Source organism: Psittacula echo (assembly GCF_963264785.1).
Source record: "Psittacula echo genome assembly, chromosome: 4".
In the NCBI taxonomy this organism is placed as follows: domain Eukaryota; kingdom Metazoa; phylum Chordata; class Aves; order Psittaciformes; family Psittacidae; genus Psittacula; species Psittacula echo.
Genome location: NC_137738.1, coordinates 80,219,985 through 80,236,066, shown reverse-complemented (window position 1 = coordinate 80,236,066; position 16,082 = coordinate 80,219,985). Strand labels below are relative to the sequence as shown.

At 41.4% G+C, this 16,082-nt stretch overlaps 1 protein-coding gene across 1 annotated transcript in view; it reads right to left on the bottom strand.

The window, feature by feature from the left end:
* The window catches only part of EYS (eyes shut homolog), a gene marked incomplete at its 5' end in the record, with an annotated part of 835,842 nt that overhangs the window by 444,371 nt on the left and 375,389 nt on the right, over positions 1–16,082 (bottom strand). The window lies entirely within an intron of this gene.

Below are 16,082 nucleotides of genomic sequence, written 5' to 3'. Positions count from 1 at the left end.
ATAATTTTTGTTTACACAAAGATCCTTTGATTGCAACTCATACTAATTTTTGAATTATGCTTGTTCTTATTAATTAATCTTGGAGAGATGCAAATATATTGTTACATAAGCAGTCTTACAGCTGTATGTGCTTCCCACGCATGTTTCCTCTATTAGAAGTTTAAAGCATGTTTTGAACCATAGTTTATACAATTATTCCTTTTAAGTTTTTATAATAGGGCCTATTCCACTGAAAAAAAGTCACATAAGTCAGGCAATTCTGGACAGAATAAAAAATTACTTATATTAACCAATGCACACAAGCCTTTTATAAGTATTTCCTGATAAATGCTTTCTCATTATCAATTAATGCATAAAATTGCAAGCAGAAACACGTAGAAATGTTTATGTGTTCACATAATAGCAATTCCCTCTGATAAAGCTAATGTGAAAGTAATCAAATTCAAACCATGCAAAGTAGCAGCAAATCAATGTTTCCCCAGAATTACGTGTGAGTTTAGCTAGTGCAATTGCCAGTGCAGAAAATGTGGTTTTTGCTGTTGAGCACAGAAACCTAGTTTTGGCTTATATCCCAGAGGAGGTTTGTTTTGCTGCTACCACTCAAACAGTCTAGCTAAATCCAGTATTTTAAATTTATTCTCACACTCCTGTAACTTTAGGAGGTTTAATTCTTTAAGAATATCCAAAGGCACACAGATTTCTTTCAGGTACTACACTTGCTTTGACAGAATGCAAATTCAGATATCCAGGAGGAATCATGAGAAAACAACTTATTTTCCTATAAGCCCTCCAGCTGGGTGTATATAGGATGATTTATTAGTGAGCATTACATAAACTAATTGAATTACATATCTCATGGGAAGATGGGGATAGTTCTACAGACTGCCAAAAATCCTGTGTCTAGGTTCTAAAAGTAGTCTTTTTTGCTATATTAATTACATTTGGGCTTGCAAACATAAGTCTTCTTTGTTGTGCTCATAAAAAAATCTTAATTCACAGTTCCAACTTTCTGCCTTTTTTTCTGTTCCAGTAAATTCTAGTCAAGTGTCCTTAATTTATATTCATTTGTATCCATCTCTACTACTTCTGTTATTACAGCTTTTCACATTAGCAGAATAAATCATGAATCTATCAATGAATGGATCCATTTTTTTGCTTAATTATAATTAAAAAATTAAAATTAAATAATACCAAAATTAAGTGAACTACCACACTAGCATTATTGCACTCTGCACCAGACACAGATGATTCCAGCTGGTTCCAGTGAATCCATCACAGGGCACAGCTAAGTCCATCAGCTAATATGATGGCACCTCTGGGAAAGTATGTTTAAGAAAGAGTAAAAACCACTGTGCAGCAGAACATGAGAAAGAGAGGAAAAAGTGTGAAAATCAGCCTGCAGACACAAAGGTCAGAGAAGAAGGAGAGAGAGGTGGTGGGTCAGGCAATCTCCACCAGAGATTCTTCTGAAGCCTCTGCAGAATACCATTGTGAAACAGGTTGGCCCCTTTAAGCCCTTGGAGGACCACAGTGGAGCAGATATCCACACTGCCATGTGTGTGAATACTACACCAGAGCAGGCGGATGTGCTCCAAAGGAAGTTGCAACTCATGGACTGCCCCTGCTGGAGCAGGCTCCTGGCAGGATGTACAGCCTATGGACAGGAGCCTATGCAGAAGCATATTTTCTGGCAGGCTGGGATGAAGTGCTCTAGTTTTTCATCAACGGTAAATTAATCTTCCCAAGTTGAGTCTGTTTTGCCTGTGACAGTAATTAGTGATCATGACCAATTTGCCTATTCTTATCTTGATCCATAAGCTGATGCGGAAGGGGAGTGCAAGAGCAGTTGGGTGTCTAGCAGCCATCCAAAGTTAACTCACCACACCTAAGTTTATTCACGGGCTGGAAAACTTTCTTTCTGTCATATCAGAGCAAGTAACCTGTCCAAACTGAGCTGTATTAACTTTAGGTGCGTTGTTCATCACCAAATCTGTAAATGATGCCCAGTACTCACACTTTACAGCATACCAATACTCTCCTTCCCAGCTCATGTTTAAAACACAGCTTCAATAAGCTGTCTTATAAAGAAATCAAATTATATCACAAAATAAAAATTACACAATAATTATTATTTGTATACAGTTGTTTTGGTTTTTTTCACTTCACCAGTCTGACACACTTTACCCTCATCCAAATATCTTTGAGTTTTCTTGTATCTGATCTCCTAGAGTAAAGCAGAAGGGCTCCCTTCCATTAGACTTTTTTTTATGTGTCTGGTTTTTTCTGTGAAGCATATAATTTTCCCACTTTGATCTACAAAAGAATCCTTTGAGTTTATGTGTTGTTAACAGGCAATGACCTTGGAAAAAACTTGGAAGTTATAATGGACAAGCTGTCAACATAAACTCCCATTGCAATGCTATGGAAAAAAATTGCTAATGCTATCCTTAAGTCTTCAGAGAAAGGAACTGTGACTTGCACTTAGACAGATGATTATTCCTCTTTTTATGGCTAGGGGAAACTGAAACATTGTGCCAAGTTCTAGAATCTGTTTATTATAAAGAATGTCAAAAAACTGAGAATATAAAATGATTCAGATACTAGATGAAATGCTTTACAATAAGCTAAGTCTAAGGAAAGTAATACTTAATGGAATTTTTAGGATAGATATTTTTTTTTTTCCAAAGCCATTATTACACATATATCTCATTTTCACATAATACTGTTGAAAACATAAATAACATATATTGGTTAAAATGATTAGACAGATTCACTGAAAATAAGTCTGCTTCTAGCCATTGAAACAAATAATCAGTGTGAGCTCTTGGCTGTAAGAAGTTCAGAACTGGGCTCTATGAGTGCTCTTAGGTTTAGTTTATCACCAAGAAAACTGAGAGAGAGAGACAGAGAGAGACAATGGCAGTACACAGTTATTTTCACAAGAAGTATTACAAGTTATGGAGTATTTTAAGTCCCAGATAAAGTCAGTGCAAAGCTGACTAACTGGATTCCTGAATCCAGATATATCCGCTAGAGATAAGGTCCAACTTTACTTCTAAGAGTCATCCACTGTAAAGCTGTCAAAAGTAGTTGATCATCCTCCTCAACTTTTTAAATAAAGGCTGGCAGTATCTTGAAAACATATGATTTAGGCAAATATAAATTAAATACAATTATTAGTTTCCACAGGAAAGAATGAAAGGAATATACAGACTTCTGAGAGGAGGACAGAATGGTGATTTTCTGTCTTTATTTTTACTAAATTATTGTTACGGCACATGAAAGTCTTCATTGATTTTTCTTAGCATAGCATGACAATTTAAAAGTCAAGGCAAAAACTGAAAGAATATTAAGATGTTTGGTTATGCAACTTTTTTAAGGGTAAGTTTTGTTGAGAATCTTTAGTTCAAACAATGGAAAACAAGACCCACTACACTTACTAGAACACAGTAGTTTATTATTTCTTGTTCTCTGAATGTCATGGTGTAGTAAAGTTTGGTTGTACTAGGAAGGGGATGACTGCCCCTTAAGAAATCCCTCCTGTTATGGCACAGTCCACTGGTTCTGCTGGCAGGGAACTGCACTGAAATCTGGACTCTAGCAATTGACCTAGAAAGGCACAGAACTTTGTTCAAGGCATACTGCTCCCTTATCCATATCTGTGGGTCCACGCTTAATCTGGCTTTGGAAGTGAGATCAACTTTCCACAAATCTCATTATTTCATTTCCAAAGCCACAATCCATAGCTTGCAATAATAACAAGGTAATACATTTTAGCAAATTAAGAAAAATAGTGAAAATTCATATTTTTAAAAATAATGTGCTAGTTCAAATCTCTTAAAACAAAATCTAGAAATGTCTTTTTAAAGTTAGGATTTTTTTTCTTTTTTTTACAGAAAGGACTGTTTTTCAGTAGTTCTCTTTGGAAACTGATTACAAGTAAAAAATTATTTCTGCTGTCACTTTGAAATCTCTTTCTATAAAAGAGATTCAAGGCAAAACAAAATTGTGATGATAGATGCTTTTTTATTTAAGTAAATTTTTCCTCTATATCAAAAAGATAATTATGAAATGGACTAATTCTGAGAATAACCAACACATGCAAATCCAATATGAGTGGAAAAAGTCTACTGGAAATGCACATAAGCTATTTACAACTGTATCTTAGAATCACAGAATCATAGAATAGTTAGGGTTGGAAAGGACCTTAAGATCATCAAGTTCCAACCCCCCTGCCATGGGCAGGGACACCTCACACTAAACCATGTCACCCAAGGCCTCATCCAACCTGGCCTTGAACACAGCCAAGGATGGAGCATTCACAACCTCCCTGGGCAACCCATTTCAGGCCTCACCACCCTCTCAGTAAAGAATTTCTTCCTTAGATCCAATCTAAACTTCCCCTGTTGAAGTTTTAACTCGCTACCCCTTGTCCTGTCACTACAGTCCCTGATGAATAGTCCCTCCCCAGCATCCTTGTAGGCCCCCTTCAGATACTGGAAGACTGCTATGAGGTCTCCACGCAGCCTTCTCTTCTCCAGGCTGAACAGCACCAACTTTCTCAGCCTGTCTTCATACGGGAGGTGCTCCACTCCCCTGATCATCCTCGTGGCTCTCCTCTGGACATGTTCCAACAGTTCCACGTCCTTTTTACGTTGAGGACACCAGAACTGCACACAATACTCCAAGTGAGGTCTCACAAGAGCAGAGTAGAGAGGCAGGATCACCTCCTTTGACCTGCTGGTCACACTCCTCTTTATGCAGCCCAGGATGCAGTTGGCTTTCTGGGCTGCGAGCCCACACTGCTGGCTCATGTTCATTTTCTCATCAACCAACACACTTGTCCACAGGGCTGCTCTGAATCTCTTCTCTGCCCAACCTGTAGCTGTGCCTGGGATTGCTCTGACCCAGGTGTAGGACCTTGCACTTGGCATGGTTAAACTTCATAAGGTTGGCATCAACCCACCTCACAAGTGTGTCAAGGTCCCTCTGGATGGCATCCCTTCCCTCCAGCGTATCAACCGAACCACACAGCTTGATGTCATCGGCAAACTTGCTGAGGGTGCACTCAATCCCAGTGTCCATGTCACCAACAAAGATGTTGAACAAGACCGATCCCAACACCGATCCCTGAGGGACACCACTCGTTACCAGTCTCCAGCCGGACATCGAGCCATTGATCACAGCTCTTTGTGTGCAGCCATCCAGCCAGTTCTTTATCCACCGAGTGGTCCACCCATCAAATTGATGTCTCTCCAATTTAGAGATAAGGATGTCATGTAGGACCATGTCGAACACTTTGCACAAGTCCAGGTAGATGACGTCAACTGCTCTGCCCCTGTCCACCAGTTCCATAGCCCCATCATAGAAGGCCACCAAATTGGTCAGGCAGTATTTCCCCTTAGTGAAGCCATGCTGGCTGTCACCAACCACCTCCTTGTTTTTCATGTGCTTTAGCGTGCCTTCCAGGAGAATCTGCTGCAACAGTTTGCCAGGCACGAAGGTGAGACTGAGTGGTCTGTAATTCCCCGGGTCATCCATTTTCCCCTTCTTGAAAATGGGGGTTATATTTCCCTTCTTCCAGTCATCGGGAACTTCACCTGACTGCCATGATTTTTCAAATATGATGGCCAGTGGCTTAGCAACCTCATTTGCCAGCTCCTTCAGGACCCATGGATGGATTTCGTCAGGTCCCATGGACTTGTGTACGTTTAGGTTTTTAAGGTGGTCTTGAACCAGATCCTCTCCTACAGTGGGCCTAGGGTCTTCATTCTCACAGTCTCTTCATTCGCCTTCCAAGACTTGGGTGGTGCAGTCAGAGCCTTTGCCAGTGAAGATCGAGGCAACGAAGTCATTTAGAACCTCAGCCTTCTCCAAAAATCAGGGTAGCCAGTTCTTCTGATAGCTTCTGGAGCGGGCCTACGCTGTCCCTAGTCTGTCTTTTATTCGCTACATACCTATAGAATCCCTTCCTGCTATCCTTAACATCCCTAGCCAAGTTTAATTCTAACCAGGCCTTAGCTTTCCTAACCTCGTCCCTAGCTTCCCAGACTACATCCCTGTATTCTTCCCAGGCCGTCTGTCCCTGCTTCACTTTCTATAAGCCTCTTTTTTCTTTTGAATTTTCCTGAGCAGCTCCTTATCCATCCAAGGAGGTCTCCTGGCCCTCCTGCTGCACTTTCTTTTAGTTGGGATGCAACACTCCTGAGCTTGGAGCAGGTGATCCTTGAATAACAACCATCAGTCTTGGGCCCCCCTGCCCTCTAGGGCTTTATCCCATGGAACCTTACTAAGCAGGTTCCTGAAGAGGCCAAAGTCTGCTCTCTTGAAGCAGTGAGCTTGCTGCACGCTCTTCTCACTGTCCTGAGGATCTTGAATTTGACCATCTCGTGGTCGCTGCATCCAGGGCTGCCCTGGAGCACCACATTTCCAACCAGCCCTTCCCTGTTGGTGAGCACGAGGTCAAGCATGGCACCTCTCCTTGTCGACTCCTCTATTATCTGCAGACGGAAGTTGTCTTCCACACAATCGAGGAACCTGCTGGATTGCTTGTGCCGGGCTGTACCTTCACTCCAACAGATGTCAGGGTGGTTGAAGTCTCCCATGAGAACAAGGGCCTTTGAGCGTGAGGCTTTTCCTATTTGCCTACAGAGCACTTCATCCACAGATTCCTCTTGATCAGGCGGGCTGTAATAAATCCCCACAGTAATGTCCCTCATAGCTGTTCTTCCTTTAACTCTGACCCACAAACTCTCTGTCAACTGCTCACTCATCCCCAGACAGAGTTCCATACTCTCCAGCCTATCCCTAACATAAATAGCAATTCCCCCTCCCCGCCTGCCGTGCCTGTCTTTTCTAAAGAGCCTGTAACCTTTCATTCCAACACTCCAGTCGTAGGAGCCATCCCACCATGTTTCTGCGATGCCTACTATATCATACTCCTGCAGTCGTGCACACATCTCTAATTCCTCTTGTTTGTTCCTCATGCTACAGGCGTTTGTATAGAGGCATCTGAGCCGAGCTCCAAATGAAGCCGGCTCATTGGCTGGAGCGGCTAGAATATCTCTGCATGGTTCTGAGCATTTATTGTAGGTGCTGGCAATTGACTGGGTGTGTTGGGATGAAACAATGCCCCCCTCCCCCAACACATCTAGTTTAAAGAAACCTTGACCAGCCTGGCAAGCCTCCTACCAAAACCACTCTTCTTCGTCTTTGCCAGATCAACTCCACCAGCCCCCACTAGACCTGGCCTACTAACTTGGGCCCCATGTTCAACACACCCAAATCCCTGACTATGGCACCTCCCTTTTAACTATTTATTCACCTGGCCAATCCTCCTAGCTTTTTTAAGGTTCTCCCTTGTATCCTGGAGAATTGACGAAAAGACAATCTGAGCTCCAGAGCCCCTAACCACCTCTCCCAGGGCTCTGTAGTCCTTCTTTATGTTCTCCAGCCTACTTCTATCAACATCAGTAGCACCCACATGGATCACAAGAAGTGGGTATTAGTGGGACTCACTAGAGCAGGCAGCCTCTCTGCAACTTCTCTGATCCATGCCCCAGGTAGGCAACACACCTCCCTCGAGGGTCAGGTCGATAGATGAGTGCTTCTGTCCCTTTCAAAGTAGAATCCCCTACCGCTATGACCCGCCTCTTTTTCCTGGCAGCACCAGTAGTGATCTTCTTTACCGGTGCACGAGCCCGTTGTTTCTGGTGCAAAAGCCCTTACTTCTTAGCCCCCTGGAGGACAGCAAAGCGTTTGTGGGTGGGGACAACAGATTTAAGAGGAAGCCCCTTGCTTTTAATTGTCCTCTTCCTCCTGTTTTTGTTGGTTTTTGTTTTTACTGTTTCCCAGCTCCCTGGGTTGACAGCCTCCTCCTCTCCCCCATTAGCTTCAGGGGACGCTTGAGGCCCCTGCACAGTTTGGGCCTGGAGCAAGCATTCCTGCTTCCTCTCAGCTTCCCCGACATCTTGCAGCCTATTAACAGCATCCCGCAGCTCAGCCACCTGCTGCAGGAGGACCTCCACCAGGGAGCACCGAGTGCAGCCCTACCCATTGGGCAGTGTTCCCTCACGAGACCAGTGCAGGCACTCTCTACACTCCGAGCTCTGCACTGCAGCCTCCCCAGTCATTGGCTCTGTCTGAGTGCCTATGCTGGCCACCGCCGGGGCAGCCAGAGCAGAGCTCCCAGACCAGGCTCTGGTCATACGACGAGTACTCACCATCCCGCTCGCCTGTCCATGCAAACTGCCTCGACTTGACCCGACCCGCCCTGTTCGCCAAGCTCCCAGGGGCAGGTTTTTAACCAGTCAGGGCTGGTGCCGCTCCTCCTGGCTCCGCCCCCTGTGAGTCAGCTGCTCGCGTCAGCTGAGCTGCCGGCTCCTGGGCAAGTCCTGTCGAGGACCTGAGGCTCCCTCAGTGGCTCTGGCCGCTCTGAGTTGAGGCTCCTGGATGCTGATCTCCTCCCCTCTCCGGTGTTGAAGGCGACCTCTCTTGAGCTACTCACCTCAGTAATTCAACATACTTGTATGCATGTAGTGCATTATAAAGTTTAATTTCCTGTGAATACTTAGGACATAAAGCCCCAAGTATTATTTGCTGTCTGATTCCTTTCTAGACAATTATGAAGTGATTAACTGTATTTGAGGACTTGAAGAAGAAAAAGGTAGTAGCCTTACACATTAATTCAGGGAGTAAAAGCAAGCATCCTGGTATCTGGGAGAAAACTGGGTTCTAGGTGGAAATCATTGACTTGTAGAAGGTTGAACCAAACAAAGCTTCAAAACCCAAAGTTTGATGAAGTTGAAAAGAAAGAGATAAGAAAGTAATTCAAAAACAGATACTGCACCACAAAAGAAATATGCCTTCTAGAGTCATGTTTCCAGTCATTTATGCTAGGACTGAAGGCAAAATTATTCTCAGCTCAGAAGTGGATGTTTTTGTGATAAACAAGAGCTACGTGGTTAAGGATTTGCATTACAATAGAAAAAAGAGGCAGAAAGGAAATCAATGCTGTAAATAAATGCTCTAGAAACTAATTTATGTGTTAAAGAAAGGTTATGTACATACAAAATATGCCATGCGTATACTTTTTAATCAGCCCTGAATCTAGATTTCAAGAGATTGTCCAAATTTACCTTATTACTTCATAGCAAAAGTACAATTTAATGCTTTAATAAGATTTCATAGTTACACAAAACAGCCACAGAGCAGTGCATTAGCCAAAAACTATGAATATGGATTTCAGTTACTTTCAAAGGTATTTTACCACAGTTTAATTTATTTATCATGAGTGCAAACATCTGATGTAACTATGACTGCTATTAACAGACTAAAACACCCAAGTTTTCTTTACTACGTTTAAAATAGCACTTAGTTTAAACTGTGTGGTTTGCTATGTTATGGACTTCATTCACATGGGAGACTGAAGTGCACTCTTACTTTGGGATAAATCCCAACAGTATTGCTACTATGTAAAATTTGAGAGTCACATGGAAAACAAGGTGCTTGGTGACAGCCAGTATGGCTTCACTAAGGGGAAATCCTGCCTAACCAATTTGGTGGCCTTCTATGATAGGGCTACAAAACTGGTGGACAGGGGCAGAGCAGCTGACATCATCTACCTGGACTTGTGCAAAGCATCTGACACTGTCCCACATGACATCCTTGTCTCTAAATTGGAGAGAAAACAATTTGATAGATGGACCACTCTGTGGATAAAGAACGGGCTGGATTGCCGCACACAAAGAGCTGTGGTCAATGGCTCAGTGTCCAGCTGGACAACAGCAACGAGTGGTGTCCCTCAGGGGTCGGTGTTGGGACTGGTCTTATTCAGCACCTTTGTCGATGACATGGACAGTGGGATTGAGTATGCTTTCAGCAAATTTGCCGATGACACCAAGCTGTGTGGTTCGGTTGATACGTTGGAGGGAAGGGGTGCCATCCAGAGGGACCTTGACACACTTGTGAGGTGGGCTGATGCCAGCCTCATGAAATTTAACCATGCCAAGTGCAAGGTCCTACACCTGGGTCGGAGCAATCCCAGGCACAGCTACAGGTTGGGCAGAGAAGAGATTCAGAGCAGCCCTGCAGAGAAGGACTTGGGGGTGTTGGTCGATGAGAAAATGAACATGAGCCGGCTTCAGTGTGCGCTCGCAGCCCAGAAAGCCAACCGTATCCTGGGCTGCATCAAAAGGAACGTGAACAGCAGGTCCAAGGAGGTGATCCTGCCCCTCTACTCTTGCTTTGAAATTTTGGATTATAGACACAAGAAGAAGATAAAAATAATAAAAATAAATCTATATTTTTAAGTAACAATGAAGAGCAGGAACATACTGGATCAGAACAGTGCTCCGTCTACCCCAGATTTCTGTCTATAATAGTGGCAGAGAAAAAAACACTTTAGAAAAATCATGTGAAATTTGCACTATCTACAGTCTATGTTCCATGCATCCTCCCAGCAAGCAGAACTGTCTAATCAGACATGGTAAACAGTACTTCCCTGACTGGTCCATTTATCATTCATTTATGGACCTATAATCCATGACTTGCTTAATTTTTCTGAACCTACTCAGTTATCACCTGCCTCCCTGGTCTTCTGTGGATGCAAGTTCTTGGTGTTCTCTGCTTCCCATGAAAGCATTTTAAAATGTTTCTCCAATTCTTTTCATCATGTCCCCACAATTCTTTTACTACAGAATTCGGTGAAAAAATTTTCCATTTAAGTTTATCTACCAGTGTCATAGTTTTCTAAACCTTAATTGCCTTCCCCTCCTTTGCTTTCTGCAAACAGAATAGTTTCAGAGAACTGTCAATGACTGCTCCAAGTCTTCCTTTCCGAGTTGTAACCGAGAGTTCTGAATTCAGCTGTACATAGCTATACTTCCCTAGATTGTTGTCTTACACTGATGATTATCCACCACCTTTTCACTCTTTCCATTTTGTGAGGTCTTTCTGCATTCCTCAAATGTGAAAAATTCACTGTGCTTCTCTAGCTATGACCTTACCCTGCCTGAGTGCCCATTTTACACTTTAGCCATCAAGCAATTCCACCAGTTACCTTCCTGAATTCCTGATTTTGATAGATGCGAAGAGCTTTTTATAAGTTAGAGTATCCTGTAAGAGGCACTTTTTATGTTTCAGTTTTTTGATCTTCCTGTCAACATTTGAACTAACATGTTTTACAGCCTTTTGTGTTCTTCCTATGTGGGCAAGCTTTCCATTTGTTAAAATGCCATTTTTTCCCTGTGAAATCCTTATGTTTCTTCCTTAAGTCATCCAGGGGCTTTGAACCACTTTGTGTTCTTGAATTGTGGTACACATTTTACCCGGACTTTTAACAAATTATTTGTTTGATAGCCCTGAGTCTGCCTGTAAGTTTCTTGTGGTTTTGGCTTGCTCCCTTTAAGTTACTTGACAATGCACCTCATTTTCACTTGGTTTCCTTTCTTGAAATTAAGTATCTATCCACTGGATTTATTTGGCATGCTTTTTCATGTTACTGTCATAAACCCAGGTGCATTATAGTCCCTAACAGACATAATCTCTGTCATTAACACCTCTTGAGCCAGATGCTGGTCTTCTCAGAGGCACATAGATCATTAGTCATATTCAGATTTTCAGTTTTGTCATTCTTATACAGTGCTCTTCTATATGTGTCAGCATTTCCCAAGCATCTAGTTTAAATATTCCCTGACAATCATTTTAATTTTCATTCAATAGCCTGGTTCCATAATGATAGAAGTGCAATCCATTCCTGTACTGGTTCCTTAAATTTCAAAAGGTTTTCTATTTTCAAATGCATTTGAATTGCTTTTGTCTCTACCAAGATATTAATCATGTACCAGGGCTCAATCTCTTTCTCCCTCTCAGGTCTTACATGGAAACAGCAATTTTTCAAAGAAAGCTAGATGCATGCCCTAGACATGCCGAGCCTGAATTTGTAACCTCAAGAATATCCTTCCTACACTTCCCTCCATTACTGGTTATCAATACAGGTCACATTTATCAGCTTCTTTTCAGCACACCTAAGTAATGTCTCTAGAAAAAATTTTGAGATCCACCATCTTTCCAGATGCAAAGCATCTGTATACAAGGCTTATCTGATGTCATAAAGCCAGTTACCTGTGTACCAAATAATCAGATAGTTCTGTTTTTTAAGATACTTTGTTGTTAGAGCATCCTTGTTGCAAGAGCATACTGTGAGCATCTGTTTACAGGTTTTTTCTTATGTAAGAGATCAGAAATATGCCTATCAGTGAAATGTCCTCAGAGGGCTTACCACTTGGTTGGTGAAACTCCTTTGCAACATTCTTGTAGGCCTCATGCATTTTTCTATTTCTCCAATTTCTAGTCTCTATTTTTCTATTAATTCTCCATTTAATAGAATCTATTAAATTCAGCCACTTACTTAAAATAAACTTACAACTTCAGGGTTGTCCCATGGGTGGGTAATCACAAATGTGCCTTGTAAAATAAAAGGGGTATCTCTCTCTCCTTCTAATCTTAGATTTACCTATCTGAATCTAGAGCATAAATTATATTATGTTTTGGAAGTTTACATTAGTTTAACTTCTTTCATTAAATACTTACCTTGCTCAACTCTCTTTAAACTAGTTTATAATAGGTAAAAATACTCGAGAGTGTGAAGTCCCACCCAGTACAAACAACAGCATTCAGCTCATCTGAGGATCTTTGTCCACGAATGGTTGCCCTACATGTATATGCTAAACATATACAGACAGAATTCTTGGGAGGATATTCTACTCTCTGGCTATTACAGTCCATTAAGACCCAGTCAGCTCAGTCAGTGGAATCTAGACTCACTAATGAAATGCAGATGTCTATTTTAAAATCAGCTGAACAGCTCTGCAGATCTCACTAAATATTCACCACATTCTTGTGGACTATAAGAAGTTCACAGACATCTAGCTTTCACAAAGACACCTCAAGTTAGGCAAGCTAACTTTTCTACCATTCTAACTTTCCTACCATTCTTCCCAACCAAAATACAGATAATTACATGTCTGTTAAGTCTCATGTCTAACATGGTAAGTCCTGGTGAATAATTGCTTATTTGCTTGGACTAGCAGAACACTGTTATCTGACTTCATGTGTGCATTGGGCTCTGGTGCCTTTGGCTCTGGTGCCTTTGTGTAGAAAATTAGTTGTTTTTCCTGATTTCCCCCTTGTTTAAGTCTTTTATGAAAATAGAGAGAAAAGATCAGTAAAACCAGACAAAACAAAGTAATACTAGGAAGCTGTCTGATCACAGCTTTCAATCAGATAGAGGGAGAAGCACCAACAAGCTGAACATCCTCCTGTGTAAAGACTCAAAATGCTTTTTGCTCCTTTTTTGACAGCATGAGACAGCCTTAGCTGAACATGGAAGAAGCACAACTGCAAATGACTTCTATTCAGTCACAGGAAAATAAAAAAAAAAGAACAAAACAAATTTTGTCTATTACTAACCATAAGTACTACTACTGACCATATCAGCAATCTATGTTTACATTTATCAGACTGAAAAGAACAATTTTCAGTTATTATATTTATTTCAGAAATACATAAATTTCAAAGGAAATTGTGTACTGCAACTAATTCATGTAGTATTTTTCTTTTTGCTCTTTCTTGAATGAAATCCATAAATGAAAAATCAATGAGAACTGTAGTAGATAGGGAAGTTCCAATATTCACACTCCATATTAGGTATGTAAAATTTACAGGCAGTGTCTATAAAGCGTTTATTTTTTTCCTAAAACTATTAGGCAACCTGAGAAAGCCTTGAAGTGCATTTTCTTGCAAACTATATTGCAACTCATGTAAAGGATGAAAAAAATCCAGGAAGAAAAATAAAAAACATCCAACTATGTCTAGAGAAATATACATATACCCATGAATATATTTTTAAATTGGTTATTTGAATCAGCTTCATTGCTGACTTTTCCTGGCTGTACAATGGCCACCCACCTAGTCTCTCACTCTCTCTCCTTAACTGGACAAGGGAAGAAAGTAAAATGATAAAGGTCACCTGTTGGTAAGGTCAGAGATCACTTACAAATTACTGTCACCAGCAAAACAGACTCAGGTGGGGAATATTAATTTAAGTTATTGTCTATTAGAAATTGACTTTTGGACAGTGAAAAACAAAAACCTAAAGCCACCCCTACTCTGTCCCAGGCTCAAGTTCACCCCTCCATTCCCAACTCTTCTGCTTTCTCCTTTCACCCTGAGCAGTGGAGGGTGGGTGGGTGGGGAATGCGGTTTGTGGTCAGTCCGTAACAAATCCTCTGCTGCTTCTTCCCTCTCACACTTTTCCCCTGTTCATGTGTAGGTCCCTCTCACAGGCCCGAAGTCCTGCTTGGAGCCTGCTCCTGTATGAGCACTCCATGGGCTGCAGTTCTTTCAGGGTATATCCATATGTGGCGTAGGGTCCTTCATGGGCTGCAACATGGGTCTGGCATGGTCCTCTCAATGGACTACAGGGAAATACCTGCTCTACCATGCTTCTCTCCACGGGCTGTAGGGGAATCTCTGCTTCAGTGCCTGGAGCACCTTCACCCTCTCCTTCTTCACTGATGTTCGTGTCTGCTGGTTTTTTTATTTCCTCACACTTTCTTTCCTCACTCCTCTCTGCTGGGCAGTGTTTTTTACCATTTCTTATATATGTTTCCATAGAGGTGCCACCATCTTGGGGGAGGGACTCAGCTGTGTCCTGCAGCGGGTCCACTGGAGCTGACTAGAACAGGCTGTGTCCAGCACAGGGCAGCCCTGAGCAGTCTGCAGCCTTCCTTCTGAACAAAACCTTGGCACCTATACACAGTGCCGCTGCATGGCCCTTAATACGAAGATGTTTATCTTCAAAGGAAGAAGATATTTAAGTATATTTACACCTGGATTGATTCCTGATTTTTTTAAACAATAGGACTTGCTGATGTTAGTCTAGAGCAAAACAACTATAGAGCATGAGCCTACCATGATTATTCAGATGTGAACACCCATACACAGTCAGACAGCCCTGTTAATCACTGTAAGACTTGCATAGGCATGGTATCCGTCTGAGCAGGATGAATGCGGTGTTAGAGCCTTTAAAAGTATGACACCTGCATTACAATCTAATCTGGGAATTGCACTGCGTGCAAACAGAATGAGTATCAAAAAATATAGCCGTCACTCTGACAGACTTATCTGTCAAATATATATGTATACTGTTTCTTTCTACAAGTTTCTAATCCATGCATTTTGAAACACCTCAGCTTGAAATATGGTTATCTTTTGAATATGATTTTATGCAGTTGTCTACAGATCATTTAATCTCTCATTCTCTTAAAAAGGAATAAAATATAAATCATGGATGTTGCTAGACAAAATATTACCCAAAAGTATTTTGTATTAGCATTGGCAACAGGTGATAATCATACAGATTTGCAGTATCATATCACGATGTGCACTCTTTTGAGCTGAATTACTTGTTTTCTGACTTTTTCTTTCTGTAAAGGTAGTTGGAAGATAACATTCCAGCTAGGTTTACTCCTTGTGCGAGACTGTAATGCATTTTCAAAAGAAAAGTTATAGATCTGAAATATTTTTATACTTTTAGCTATATAAAAATCATGAAAGGTTCTTACATGCATATGTAAGTTAAAAAGAAGTTTAAATAACATTTTGGAATGTGGTTTTGACAATTCAGAAGCACAATAATAGAAGCCAGATAGCACAAAGGGAGGCAGATCTCAAGCCAGATTTTCTCATGAAAGCAAATAGATTTGAAAGGAACATACCCCAAGATGTTATTAAACTTTTTGGCACAAAATCTGAAAAAGTTCAAACAAATTCAATTCTTCCCCCAAAGTGTGGCCAACATTGTAAGGGCTGCTCCTTGCTATACAAGATGTCATCTTCTACAATTTGGTTTGCTGACCATGGGAATCTTCATGGCACAGACTCACATATACAGATGCCTTCTTACACACTGCCATTCCCCATGATAAAGCAAAAACATTCCTGAACTTAAGAGGAGGAAGTGGGCAGTGTATTATGTATGCTACCTGTCCTGGTTTAGCAGTAGCAGTCATTTTTTCTCC